The sequence below is a fragment of the Sus scrofa genome, chromosome 3 (assembly GCF_000003025.6).
Source record: "Sus scrofa isolate TJ Tabasco breed Duroc chromosome 3, Sscrofa11.1, whole genome shotgun sequence".
NCBI lineage: Eukaryota > Metazoa > Chordata > Mammalia > Artiodactyla > Suidae > Sus > Sus scrofa.
The window spans coordinates 26,420,416-26,434,344 of NC_010445.4; positions in this window are offsets into that span (position 1 = coordinate 26,420,416).

Here is a 13,929-nt window from a genome sequence, read left to right on the forward strand (position 1 = left end):
CAGATTCTATGGGTTGGAACAAATCACAGGTCCAGCTCAGGTGCAAGGGGAAGGGATATGGACTCAGCGGCAGGGGTGATGAAGAATTTAATCCACCACAGTAAGTACTTCTCCTCATTTTAGACCTAGGAAAGCTGAAGCACAGAGAGGTTAAGTAACTTACCTGCCAACACCCAGCTCATAACCCACGCATCCTCATACACACTCACACAAATACGCACATGCATACACAGTCACACATTACACATAAATCCACCACACACATCTACAATTCACGTGCATACACGCTCTTACATCCTCATATAGATACCAAATCCTTATGTGAGTTCTTAAATACAAGCATTCATATTTGCACACAAGCATTCACATATACACACTCCCTTGCGCACACACACGTTCCTGACAAGGACACTCTCACTCTCACATGGATGATCACACCTATCCGCATGCGTGTATCGTTTGCAAACACTTGCAAATGCTGTTTCCTCCCTCTCCCCTGATGGTAGTAACTTCCTCCAATGACTTGGGAGACCTTTTCCTCCTGCCTTTTGTGCAGGGTATTGTTCTAATGTGAGAAAGCTCTGCTGCCTTCCCACCCTTGTGCAACATCTACACAGCAAGGCGCATAGACCCCAGGTCCCTGGATCCCCAGTCCCACTTGGAATGGCCATAGGACTTGGAACCCAGGCGCCTCAGGCTGATGTTTATTTATTTATTTATTTGTTTGTTTGTTTATTTATTTATTTACTGTCTTTTTAGGGCCACACCCGCAGCATATGGAGGTTCCCAGGCTAGGGGTTGAATTGGAGCTACAGCTGCCGGCCTACACCACAGCCACAGCAACGCGGGATCTGAGCCACGTCTGCGAGCTACACCACAGCTCACAGCAACACTAGATCCTTAATCCACTGAGGAAGGCCAGGAATCGAACCTGCATCCTCATGGATACTAGTCAGACTTGCTTCTGCTGAACCATGATGGGAACTCGATCAAGCTGATGTTTAATGGGGAGGAAATCACTGAGACACAGGGAAGCTCAGCACATGGCCCAGGGTCACCCAGCAGAAGCCATTCCCGTGGCAGCCCATCCTGATCTCCCAGCATGCAGCTGGGTCAGGCCCTGGGGGGTAGGTGAGGGGGAGGGCTCATGGAACCTGATGAATGAATGAGATGGAAATACTCATTCGGGGTTTATGATTTTTTTTTTGTATTTTTTAATTAGTAGAGTTGATTTACAATGTTGTGCCAATTTCTGCTGGACAGCAAAGTGACCCGGTCATTACATATATACACTCTTTTTCTCATATCATCCCCCACCGAGGTCTATCCCAAGGGAGTGGACACAGTTCCCTGGGCTGTACAGGAGGACCTCATTGCTTATCTATTCTAGATGCAATAGTTTACATCTTTAAAAAAAATTTTTTTTTTAATTCTTTTAGAGGCAGGTTTAGGTTCACAACAAAATTGAATGGACAGTATAGAGATTTCTCATGTAGCCACTGCCCACCCCACCCCCACCCCCACCCCCACTCCACCCCCACCAAGCCTCCCCCATGATCAACATCCCTCACCAGATGGTACATTTGTTACAACTGAAGAACCTGCACTTTGTTATCACCCAAAGTCCATGTTTACGGGTTCACTCTTGCATACATTCTGTGTATTTGGTCAAATAGCTAATGACAGGTACCCGCTATTTTAGTGTCATAGAGACTGTTTCCACTGCCCCGCAGTTCCTCTGTGCTCCGTCTCTTCATCCCACCCTCCCCAGTCCCTGATCTTTTTCCCGTCTGCAGAGCTTTGCCTCTCCCAGAATGTGGTAGAGTTGGAATCCAACAGAGGCAGCCTTTTCCAAGTGGCTTCTTTCACTTATAAGGTGAATTTAGGAGTTCCTTCTGTGGCGCAGTGGGTTTAGAATCCACCTGCTGCCGCTCAGGTGGCTATGGAAGCGAGGGTTCGATCCCTGGCCCCGCACAGTGGATTAAAGTGTCTGGCATTGCTGCAGCTGCGGTGTAGGTCACAGCTGTGACTCAGATTCAATCCCTGGCCTGGAACATCCAAATGCCATAATGGTTTGGCCATGAAAAGAAAAAGTAGGAGTTCCCATCGTGGCTCAGTGGTTAACGAATCCAACTGGGAACCATGAGGTTGTGGATTCGATCCCTGGCCTTGCTCAATGTGTTAAGGATCTGGCATTGCCGTGAGCTGGGGTGTAGGTTGCAGACTCAGCTCAGATCCCATGTTGCTGTGGCTCTGTCATAGGCCTGTGGCTACAGCTCTGATTGGACCCCTAGCCTGGGAACTTCCATATGCCATGGGAGCGGCCCAAGAAATGGCAAAAAAGACAAAAAAAGAAAGAAAAAAAGAAAAAGTAATACTGTGAATGTAATGTTCCTCTGTGGTTTTTCATGGCTTGGTGCTCATTTCTTTTTTTAAATTTAATTTAATTTAATTATTTAATTGTGGCCACCCTCAGCACATGGAATTCCCAGGCCAAGGATCAGATCCGAGCCACAGTTGTGACCTATGCCACAGCTGCGGCAATGCCAGATCCTTAACCCACTGTGCCAGGCCAGGGATCGAACCTGCCTCCCAACATTCCAGAGACACCACCGATCCCGTTGTACCCCAGCAGGAACTCTTCTCATTTCCTCTTAGTGCTGAATAATGTTCTGTTGTTTGGATGCACCATGGTTTTTGCAGCTCCTGTGGGGCATCTTAGTTGCTTCAGAATTGATTTTTATCAGTAGCTGTAAAGAGCGGGCAGAATAGAAATGTTCTTCAAAGCTTCTAAATTAGACACCAAAGATAGGTTTGTTTGTTTGTTTTGTTTTGTTGGTTTGTTTGTTTTGCTTTTTAGGGCTGCACCCATGGCATATGGAGGTTCCCAGGCTAGGGGTCTAATTGGAGCTGCAGCTGCCGGCCTACACCACAGCCACAGCAACGCCAGATCCAAGCCACATCTGTGACCTACACCACAGCCCACAGCAATGGCAATGAAGGATCCTTAACCCACTGAGTGAGGCCAGGGATTGAACCCGTGTCCTCATGGATACTAGTTGATGTTTGTAACACGAAGAGCCACAGCAGGAAATCTAGGACACCCTCTTCATTTGTCTGCTTCAAACCCCATCTCCTAATGCCCATGGTGGGTGACTCCACACCTCTCGGGACTGGCCTGACACCTGGAGACATTTGTTTTGCCGCCAGGGGGACCTGGTTTTGACCAAGTTAACCAATGCATCTTAGTTTGCCCAGGGCTTTCCGAGTTTTAGCACGGAAAGCCCCCTGTGCCCACAACTCCCTCAATCCCGGGAAAACGATAGTTAGTCGCCCTGCTTTGGTGGTTCTTATAAGAAAGTGAAGACAGGCCCATAAATCCCTCTAAAATACCCGTTCTCGGAGTTCCTGTTGTGGCTCTTCAGGTTATGGGCTTGGCTCCATGCAAAAATGTTTTTCTGTCTAGGTCACAGAGGAGCCTGAGAGGCAGCCAGTGTTCCTGCCTCCACCTTAGAGCAGAGCAGTCTGCAGCCGAGGGCACCAGAGAGAGCCTCCTGTCAGATGAGTTTCCCAGAGAGCCAAGGCCAAGGAGCAAGTGACCCAGATTGGCTGGAAACTGACCCTGGGAATCTAGAAAAAGAGCAAACTGGTCTGGATTGTTTTTGCAAAATGAAATGGTTTTCTGGCTTCTTTGTGATGGTAGAAATAATATATGCTTACTGTAAAAAGTTCAAATAATGCAGAAGCATATGAGAAAGATCTTTGGATCCCCGCCCTCTCCCCCTGCCCCGCACCGTGAGCCCCCCCCCATGGAGAGAAGAGCTGCCCTACGAAGGCCCCTCCCCCCAGCCTTGCCCATCCTTTGGGACAAAAACAGCAGTTCCCATGACATCATCTCCTGCCCTGAGGCCGCAGTGTTGGGGACAATGGCAGGACCGTGGACTTGGCATCTTATGATTCTGACATCAGCTGAGTTTCGAAAGGGTTTGGCCTGGAGCTGGGACTTGCCTCCGATCAGCTCAAGTCCTCAAGGTCCTCCGTGGCAAACCCGAGCAGACCAGAGAACCTTATTCTTAGGTTCTTGGGGAAGTGGGGGGATTCGATGAGTTCCTAGATGCGAAGTACTTACCGTTCCTGTCTCAGCAGTGAGACCGCTGGTATCATCGCCCTTGTCAGCATCATTGTCAATGTAAGAAGGAATTCGACTCTTTTGGTGGATGATCCAAAATCAGAAGAGTAAGTAGGACAATGGCTCAGATGCTACCAAGAGTTTCTAGAATGCAACCACCTTTTTTTTTTTTTTTTTTTTTTGGCCCAAGGATAGTTTCCCTTGTTTGCTTAGTCTCTCTCTTTAAAAGCATTAGCAGCTCATTGCATCTGAAAAGGATGGAGCTGCCTTTGATCTCTTCAATCAATTGGCTCCTAGCTTCTCCCTTCCCCGAGGCAAGAGTCACCCTTGGCTTCCTGCCACCAGGTGGTGAGATCTGTCAAGCTCAGGCCATCTGCCATCACTCCTGAGCTGGGCTGGGGTGGAGGGCAGGGCTGCCCAGCCCTCTTGAGGAAGGGCGCTTCCAGGTTAACCCTCTGTAGGAATTTTCCTTTGCGTTTGCTTGTGCCTGAGGCTGGTACCTCCCAAGGAGGAGGTGATAGAAGGGGGGCATTTGTGATATAACCCAAAGCTGGGAAGGAGACAGACTGAAGTCTGGGGGGACAGGCCAGCAGCAGGTGTACAGAGGCCTCTGTGCTCCAAAACCCGCCTCCTGTGAATGCAACTCAAGACCAAAGGTTCCTAGCCAGCTGTGGCGGGACCCCCACAGGACCAGTGGACATGCCGGCTGTTAGAGCGCCCAGTAGAATCAGATCCCGGTTCTCCGAGTCACAAGCTGATCATCAGCAAGTGACTTAACCTCTCTGAGCTATCCTAGCAGCTCCGCTGTCAACATTGCTTGTCTGAGTCTCCCAGGGCAACAGGCAGGTGCAGAGGTGCTGAGTCACGGGGTGGGGCAACTCCAGCATTTGTGGTGAGGGTGCTTGCAGAGATTAACAATTTACACTCTAGGAGTTTCCGTCGTGGCTCAGCGGTAATGAACCCAACTAATAACTGTCAATCCCCGGCCTCGCTCAGTGGGTTAAGGATCTGGCGTTGCCGTGAGGTTGGTGGTGTAGGTCACAGATGTGGCTCGGATCTGGAGTTGCTGTGGCTGTGGTGTAGGCCGGCGGCTACAGCTCCGATTAGACCCTTAACCTGGGAACCTCCATGTCTTGGGTGCAGCCCTGGAAAAGACAAAAAGAAAAAAAAAAAAATCTATAGCTTTATATATATGTGTGTGTGTAGAAATAATCCTTCGTGAAGTAGGAATGGCCTGAGGTGGGGTCAATTTCCCTTCTAGCTTTTCTAGTCTTTCCTCTTCCCAGCCTGAGCTCTCTGATTCCCTGGTGGGGACCCAATCAGGACAGGGATTGGACTTCAATAAATTCCCTCCAGGGGAGTTCCCGTTGCAGCAAAGCAGAAACAAATCTGACTAGTATCCATGAGTGTGTGGGTTCGATTCCTGGCCTCGATCACTGCGTTGGGGATCTGGTGTTGCCCTGAGCTGTAGTATAGGTCATAGATGTGGCCCAGATCCTGTGTCACTATGGCTGTGGTGTAGGCAGGCAGCTGTAGCTCTGATTCAGCCCCTAGCCTGGGAACCTCCATATGCCACGGGTCCAGCCCCCCCAAAAAAAGCAAAGAAGAAAAAAAAAAAATCTCTTTGAAATGGACAGAAGGCCCCAGCTATGAGCTGTCTGCTGCGGTTTTCACTGTAAACATCATTGTAATACATTCTGTGTTATTTATATTACATTTCTCTGTTTACTAAGCCCTATTGCTACACGCCCTCACCTGCCTGCTGACTGCCTCCCTTCACTTCTCTGGCATTTCTATGAAGGCACAGGATTCTCATCTCCATTTAATTAATTAATTATTTATCTATTTATTTCTGCTGTGCCCACGGCACATGGAAGCTCCTGGGCCAAGGATTGAACATCGCCACGGCAGTGACCTGAGTGGTGACTCCAGCCATGGCAGTGACAATGCCAGATCCTTAACAGCCAAGTCGCCAGGGAATTCCCCTTATCTCCATTTTATAGACAAAGCAAAGGTGACTCTGGGAGGTTAAGTGACTTTCTCAAGGTCATTCAGCCGAGCAGACACAGCGCCCCGCTCTTCTGCTTCCAAGTTCAGAATTTCCTTCTACCACTTCCTGCTCCGGGCCAGCAGTTAATAAAACCACTTCTGGAAACAGTTAAGAGCCGGAGCTGAACAAAAAAAGCACATTCTGAATTGGCCAAGAGGGATTTGAAAAACAACACACGTCAAATCTTTGGCTTTCTTTCTCATGTGGCTGCTTTGTCTCCTGTTCCTTTAGTCCTTGTGTGTCTCCAGCTGCCTTCACTCTCCCCCAGAAGCCAAGAGGCACATGCATTCATTTGTTCATTCATTCATTCATCCACTCACTGTTAGGGACTGAATTGTGTTCCTTCAAAATCCGTATGTTGCCGTCCTAACCCCTAGTGTATCAGAATGTGACTATTTGGACACAGGACCTTTAAAGAGATAATGAAGGGGAAACGAAGTCAGGTGGTTGGGCCCTAATCCAATGAGAGGGGAGAGAAGATTAGAACACAGACGACTCGTAGATGGAGAGGCCCCTATGTGGGGACACAGGGAGAAACGGGCCAGCTGCAAGCCAAGGAGAGGGGCCTTGGGAGAAAACACCTTGATCTTGGACTTGCAGAACCTTCAGAAAAAAGTTGTCTGTTGTCTAAGCCCCCGAGTCTGCTCTTTTGTTAGGCGGCCCTAGCAGACTAACACACTCATGTATTCATTCATCATGCTTCCGTATACATCTTGCCACCTGCAGGTCTTTTTTTTTTTTTTTTTTTTAAGGGCCACACCTGTGGCACATGGAGGTTCTCAGGCTAGGGGTCCAATCGGAGCTGTTGCTGCTGGCCTACACCACAGCCACAGCCACAGCAATGCCAGATCCAAGCCACGTCTGTGACCTACACCACAGCTCATGGCAATGCCAGATCCTTAACCCACTGAGCGAGGCCAGGGATCGAAGCTGCAACCTCATGGGTCCTTGTCAGATTCCCTTCCACTGCACCATGACGGGAACTCCACCTGCAGGTCTTTGCTTAACTGTCACCCAGCGAGGCTTCCTGACCAGCCTCATGCCTCACACTTGCCTCATACCCACTGGTTCCCTTTTTTGCTTTGTTTTTCTCTGTGGCACTTGCCACTACCTGGAAATCCATAGAGTTGCTTATTTATGTGTTTATTGCCGTCCGCATCAACCCCCACACTGGCATATAAACACAAGGAGGGCAAGGATTTTTTGAGGGGGTGGGTCTGTTTTGTTCACTGCTGCACCTGCAGTGCCTAGGTCACAGAATATGCTCCATAAGGGCATCCTAAATGACGGAGGTCACGCGCCCACTCAACCAGGCGACAGTACCTGAGCTACGACATAGTGCCAGGCACTGCGTCAGGGACGGGCGTTGCCTGGGGACAAGTGTTTGTTTCCCATACAGGACTAAGAGATGTCAGGGATCACATCATGTTCAGTCCTGCAGCCTCCGTATCCTTTGGCTTGGCCTGGAGGGGATGCTGGAACCATGCTTGCTGAATGACTGTGTGTTGGGAGTAAGGACCTGACCCTCCTGACACCTTGGACATGAGGGTCAGTGGCTTCACTGTGGGGATAAGTTATGGCAGATAATTTATTGCTTATTTATAACAAAGTAGCAAAGTCTACACACATGGAGAAAGGGAAGTTGCCTCTTTCTTCATTTCTCGATTCAACTGTATCCTCCCTCCGAAGTACCAGATAAAGGATGAATGAGGTGACGCTTTTCAAGCAGAGAACTAACAACCCCCAGAACTTTTCTAAAACACAGTGGTCTACACCCCTCACCTTCCTGACTTGCCATCCATGGCTTGGGGGACTTTGAGTTGTTACTGTATTTCTATTTTTTGTTTGTTTGTGTGTTCGTTTTTTTAGGGCCGCACCCAAGGCCTATGGAAATTCCCAGGCCAGGGATTGAATCAGAGCTGCAGCTGCTTGTCTAAGCCACAGCCACAGCAATGCCAGATCTGAGCCACGTCTGCCACCTATGCCACAGCTCACAGGACTCGGGATCCTTAACTCACTGAGCGAGGCCAAGGATTGAATCTGCATCGTCAAGGGTGCTAGTCAGTTTCATGACCACTGAGCCACAACGGGAACTCCTGAGCTGCTATTTTAGATTTATGTGCATTTGCCTTTAATTTTAGCCACTTAGATGTTTTTGTAAAGGTGGAAGACCAGCATGGATGAGAAAAGCAGGAACGCACAGGCCCTTTCTGGGGGGATCTTCTGTATCTTGATAGGGGTTTGGGCTGCACAGCTGTGTGCCTTTGTCAAAAGCCATTAAGTGATGCACTTAAGATTTGTGCAAACTACTTTTTGGAATTTCACCCATAAACAAATACTGAATTCTGGGGAATGATAACCTTGCTGAAAAGCATTTAGGAGAAAGTGAACTGGTATCTGCGACTTCCTTTGAGATGCATCAAAACTCCAGATGGAGTCACCGATGGAAAGAGGGATGGACAGACAAAGGGCGTAAAGTAAAATGAAAATGGTTTATGTGAGCACTGTAACATTCTTTAGACTTGGATTTTTTTTTTTTTTTTTTTTGCTTTTTAGGGCCGCACCTGTGGCATATGGAGGTTCCCCCTCCTCCTGTGGCATATGGAGGTCTAATCAGTCTACAGCTGCCGGCCTACACCACAGCCACAGCCACACAGGATCCAAGCCGAATCTGCAACCTACACCACAGCTCACGCCAATGCTGGAAGCTTACCCTGCTGAGTGAGGCCAGGGGTCAAACCTGCAACCTCATGTTTCTTAGTCAGATTCTTTTCCGGGAACTCTGGAAATTTTTATATCAAACTTTAGAGATGAAAGATCATGAGAAGATCACTCTATCCTTTTTGGGGTGAGGGATTTATAGGTTCCCTGAAGTACCATTTTCGGAGTGGTTCTTACTGTGCTCTTGGCTTTGTTTTCCTTCTTGAGTAAAAAAATTGTAACACTGGGAATTCCCGTCATGGCTCAGTGGTTAACAAACCCGACTAAGAACCATGAGGTTGCAGGTTCGATCCCTGGCCTTGCGCAGTGGGTTAAGGATCTGGCGTTGCCGTGAGCTGTGCTGTAGGTTGCAGACACGGCTCGGCGGATCCCGAGTTTCTGTGGCTCTGGCATAGGCCTTGCGGCTACAGCTCCAATTAGACCCCTAGCCTGGGAACCTCCATATGCCTCGGAAATGGCAAAAAGACAAAAAAAAAAAAAAAAAAATTTGTAACATTGGTGCCATTGTAAACAGACAGAACCATGACTCCCAATTCTTTCCAGTCTGTCACAGGTTACAATGTGGAGTGCAGGGATTTTAGAGAATGCTACCATATTTTTTTTTTATACTTTTTTTTTTTTGGCTTTTCTAGGGCCGTACCCATGGCATATGGAGGTTCCCAGGCTAGGAGTCAAATCAGAGCTACAGCTGCCAGTCTACACCACAGCTACTGCAACGTGGGATCTGAGCTGCATCTGCAACCTACACCACAGCTCACGGCAACGCCGGATCCTTAACCCACTGAGCGAGGCCAGGGATCGAACCTGCAACCTCATGGTTCCTAGTCGGATTCGTTAAACCACTGAGCCACGACAGGAACTGCCATATTTTTAATATTTATACATTTTTCTCTCTTGGAATTTGGGGATATACACCACTCATGCATTCACTTATTCATTCATCTGGTTGCCCATTTGCGTCCCCTTCCTTCCATCCCCCCTCCTTCCCTTCCTCCCTCCCTCCCTTTCTTTCACTAACTCCTTTAATCCCCCTTTCATAGAGAATGCTGTTATAATTAATTAATATCAGACAAGTGAAACCAGCAATGATGCTTTTTCATGTTAATAATAACAGGTTAAAATCTACAGTCTAGAAGCTCCCTGGTGGTTCAGCGGATTAAGGATCCGGTGTTGTCACTGCTATGTCACCTGTTCGATCCCTGGCCTAGGAATTTCCACAAGCCGAAGGTGTGGCCAAAAAACCCCCAAACACAACAACAACAGGAGTTCCCATCGTGGCGTAGCAGAAAGGAATCCGACTTGGGACCATGAGGTTGTGGGTTCGATCCCTGGCCTCGCTCAGTGGCTTAAGGATCCACATTGCCACGAGCTGTGGTGTAGATCACAGACGCGGCTTGGATCTGGTGTTGTTGTGGCTGTGGTGTAGGCTGGAGTCTACAGCTCTGATTGGACCCCTAGCCTGGGAACCTCCATATGCCGCAGGTACAGCCCTAAAAAGACAAAAAGACAAAACAAAAAACAAAAAACAAAACAAAACAAAAAAACCCCAACAATCTACAGTCTATGTAGTATAATTTTATTTATTTACTTATTCATTTATTTATTTTGCTTTTTAGGGCCGCACCCATGGCATGTGGAAGTTTCCAGGCTAGGGATCAAATCAGAGCTACAGCTGCCAGCCTACACCACAGCCACAGCAATATGGGGTCCAAGCCATGTCTGTGACCTAAACCACAGCTCATGGCAACGCTGGATCCCCAACCCACTGAGTGAGTCCTGGGACTGAACCTGCCTCCTCATGGATACTAGTCAGATTCATTTCCACTGCACCACCACAGGAACTCCTATGTAGTATCATTTTAAATAATAAAGTTTATTTACACTTCTTTATCAATGTTACACCTACATATGGTTGTCAGATTTAGCAAGGAAAAATTCAGAACCCTATTTAAATTCGAATTTCAAAAGAACAATTAGTACTTTTTTTTTAAGTATAAGTACACCCCCATGCAATATTGGGGGCCCATTTATACCAAAAAAAAAAAAAAAATCATCGTTTCCTGAATTTAACTGAGCTTTCTGTATTTCTTTTCCGGCAACCCAATATGCAAACTCACCTCACTTTTATTACCCATACAGTAGAACCCGGGGAGCACCACTGATGTTTAAAAATCTTTTGGGGAGTTCCTGTTGTGGCTCAGTGGGTAACGAATCCGAGTAGAAACCATGAGGTTTCGGGTTCAATCCCTGACCTTGCTCAGTGGGTTAAGGATCCGGCGTTGCTGTGAGCTGTGGTGTAGGTCTCAGATGCAGCTCGGATCCCGTGTTGCTGTGGCTGTGGTGTAGACCGGCAGCTGTAGCTCCAATTAGACCCCTAGCCTGGGAACCTCCATGTGCCCCAGGTGTGGCCCTAGAAAAGACACAAAGACAAAAAAATAAAGAAAGAATAAAAATAAAAATCTTTTGGAATAATTTCGTATTTACAGAAGAGTGGCAAAGACAGTATGGAGAATTCCAGTACACTCGTCACCATCTTCCCCCCGTTAACATTTTCCATGCTCCCATGGTGCCTTTGTCCAAACTGAGAAATTCCCCAACTTCCAGACTTTATTTGGATTTTACCAAGTTTTCCACTAATATCTCTTTTTTGTTGTTGTTGTACCAGGATCAGATCCAGCATGACACACTGCATTTAGGAACTCTGATTTTCTTTTAAAACTCCTTTTTTCTTTTTCTTTCCTTTTTTTTTTTGTTTTTTTTTGTTTTTATTTGTTTGTTTGTTTGTTTGTTTGTTTGTTTGTTTTTAGGGCCCCATCTGCGGCATATGGAAGTTCCCAGGCTAGGGGTCGAATGGGAGCTACCGGCCTACAGCACAGCCATAGCAATTCGGGATCTGAGCTACATCTGAGACCTACACCACAGCTCACGGCAATGCTGGATCCTTAACCCACGGAGCGAGGCCAGGGATTGAACCCACATCCTCAGGGATCCTAGTCAGGTTTGTTAACCACTGAGCCACGAAGGGAATTCCTAAAATTTCATATTTTTTGGCGGTAAGTTCAAGTGTGTTTATCTGCCTTTTCGTATACAAGGACAACCTTCTGAAATTTTTAAAAGTAATTATTTTAGGTTTTCACAGGCTGGTAAATGTCTGGGGAGAAACACAGCAAAAGAGCCGAACCTGAGGTGCAGATGCTTTGCTGCTGCATTTTCCTATTATAATCTGGGTGTGCTGATGGGCGTTCCTTGCATGTGTAAATGTCTTTGCATCTGAGTTTCAATTATCGTAACAAGATGACTTATTGAGCCCTTACCACGTGCCAGACACTGTGACGCTATGATTAAGATCAAATCATGAGCCCCATGTGGACAGTGACAATCCTTTGCTCATTTTGGAAGCCTTAACACGGGATCCGCATAGAGTCTGTTCTCTGTCAACATTTATCAAATAAATGAGGTCTGTCCTTGGTCTCCTAAGTCTACCACCGCCAGTTTAACTAACTGGTTTAAAAGTTTAGATTTGGGGAGTTCCCATCGTGGCACAGTGGTTAACGAATCCGACTAGGAACCATGAGGCTGCGGGTTCGGTCCCTGCCCTTGCTCAGTGGGTTAAGGATCCGGCGTTGCCGTGAGCTGTGGTGTAGGTTGCAAACTCGGCTCGGATCCCACAATGCTGTGGCTCTGGCGTAGGCCAGTGGCTACAGCTCCGATTCGACCCCTAGCCTGGGAACCTCCATATGCCGCGGGAGTGGCCCAAACAAATAGCAAAAAGACAACAAATAAATAAATAAATAAATGTTTAGATTTGAAAAAATTTTTAAAAAGAAAATAAAACTGAGAGTTCCCACTGTGGCTCAGTGGAAAAGAACCTGACTCGTATCCATGAGGTTTCGGGTTCGATCGCTGGCCTCCCTCGGTGGGTTAAGGATCCAGCGTCACCATGAGCTGTCGTGTAGGTCACAGACGGGCTCGGATCTGGTGTGGCTGTGACTGTGGAGGAGGCCGGCAGCTGCAGCACCTGATGGACCCCTAGCCTGGGAATTTCCATAGGCTGCAGGTGTGGCCCTAAAAAGAAAAACAAAAGTGACGTGGTGGACACGGGGCTTCATGTGCCACGCGTTTAATCCCTTTCATTTAAGTGGAGCGCACCAGCGATGTGTGGCTAAACCCTTCCAAGGGGGAAAGAAATCCTCTATTCTATTCCCTTGCCTGAGCTCCCAGCAGAGAGTGTCACCAAAAAAAGGTGCCTTGCCAGGGCCTGTGGACTGAATAAACACACGAATAAATCACATGAATGATCATCGAACTTTCGCCTGGCTTTGGAAAGCACACTCTCTGAGTCACGTTTAATTCCCTCACTCCCAGGCTGAACCCTTTAAAAGATCCTAATTAGATTCTTAGAAGAAATAATCCCCATCAGACAGACAAATGACAGGAGGTTGCCTGCGGAGCTAAACTCCAGGCTGAGAAAATGTAATAAAAGACCCAGCCCTCCAGGGACTAGACAGATATGGGGGGAAGGTCACGGCCACTCACAGCGGGCACCATGCCCAGGAACAGTGTCCTTCAGGATCGGTGCTCTAGTCACTGCTGGTCTGACAAGGAAGAGGGAACATTTTTATGTGGCCACAAGGACATATTGGGTTTCTGATAAATTTAGTTCCAGAGAGTTCTGGGGTGTGGACCCCTAAAGGGCTGTATGGGGAACCTTCTCTATGCCGCACTTTGGTGAACCACCAGCGAGGCCTCCTGGGCGAGCATGAGACGCCTTCATGTACTTGTTTATTTGGTACTCTCCTGGGTGAATACACATGGTTTGTCACAGTATCCCAAGGTCTCACGAGGGACCTCAGAATCATTCTAATACAACTAGCTCAATTTGCAGATGAGGCAACTGGAGCCCAGACCGATTAAATTTATTACCATTTGATATCTTTGGCTGGGCAGGTTGTGCAGGCTGTGCACTGCACAGTTTAGAGAGTGGTATTAACTGCAGGCCCCAAGAGTGGTGCTTCCTGGAGGTGTGCAG